Source organism: Cimex lectularius, unplaced genomic scaffold, assembly GCF_000648675.2.
Source record: "Cimex lectularius strain Harlan isolate CLEC.00 unplaced genomic scaffold, Clec_2.1 scaffold96, whole genome shotgun sequence".
Classification (NCBI taxonomy): Eukaryota; Metazoa; Arthropoda; class Insecta; order Hemiptera; family Cimicidae; genus Cimex; species Cimex lectularius.
This window is the reverse complement of record NW_019392676.1, coordinates 63,830-65,238: the sequence shown is the minus strand read 5'-3', so window position 1 is coordinate 65,238 and position 1,409 is coordinate 63,830.

Genomic DNA, 1,409 nt, shown 5'->3' with positions numbered 1-1,409 from the left:
AATAAAGGACCGGATCAAGAAAACTGATACAAATTATTACATATCAAGTATTACACTGATGGACAAATTTAACGCTCCACTCAATTTATTTAGTTTAAAATTTAATCCATTATCTTTCTGCATAGTTACTGGTAATTAGGAGCTATCATAGTCAAACTAAACAGTAAATGATGCCGTGTTTACTTCCTTTGTTTACTTTTGTACTGTACCATTTGCACAAAAAGTAGCATGGTGCCCTTCCATTCTGCTACGCGTTCAGTTAATCTTTTTCCTTCTTTGAGTTCATTTGATAATATTCTTATTCTTAAGCCTTTTTCAATGGCCCCAGTCATTTGAGTGAGTGTGACAGCGTCAGGGTCATAACATTACTACAGAAAGCACTACTCACATGGGGATATTCAAACCTCGGAACGACTGAGATACTCGTAAACTAAGAAACGCGTCATGTGTAAGTAGGTAGCGCCACTCAGACGGAGATATTCCAGTAGTGGAGACTTGCAACAGCACTACTCAGAGACTACGAGACTGACATGCTGGAGTCCTAGTAGCTCAGTTGTGTAGTTTCCTACACCGCAGTACGATGAGTGAAGCATTTAATTTGAAGTTTGTGGTGAAGTGGAGAAATTTCCAATGTTATATAATTGTAAACTGAAAGCGTATTCGAAGTCCTTTTTCATTCTGTAGAATGCGAGGAATTTAGAATATGATTTCTGCAATTGTTTTGCAGCAACAAATAGTCTACAATTTATGTTTCGTTCTATATATGGGTGAAACCAAAATCTTCTCACCGTCCTCTTTCTGCGGCAGTGATAATAGTACTGGATAATAATATCATCATCACTACTAGAATCACTAGACATCTTAGCGCACTGGATAAAGGCAGGGAACTGAATACCTAGAGATGGAAACTCGCAACTTCAGTAGTGGTCGTGTGAGCATGACGGGCAACCAGAGTCCCGAGTCTCCAAGTCTCTGTACCACAGTTTCCGAGTATCCTAGATTTGAGTATCGCCGAGGATCAGTCAGTGCTAAGTCTCCAGGAGACTGAGTGAAAATGAACCTAAAATAAGAAAGCCAAGCAAGAAAGCCAGGACAGGGTCGACCTACGTATTAAGACGAGAGAGACGATATTTTGTTTATATAACTTTTTTATTCAATTTCTTTTTGACATATTAAGGGTTGAACCTAGACTTCTGTTGAACCTTACTGACTAACTTTGCAGAGCGTCAACGCCAAATTGCATAAATTATGCCGTCTTTTCTAGAAAAACCAAATACTTGCTTTAAAACATATTCCAAAACTAAAATATTTGAACATACAATGTTATTATATCAATGCCCAAGCTTTCGACAAGTTTTATTGCCTTCTTCAGGGGATCTACAGAGACATAGGGACACAATCATCGGTTC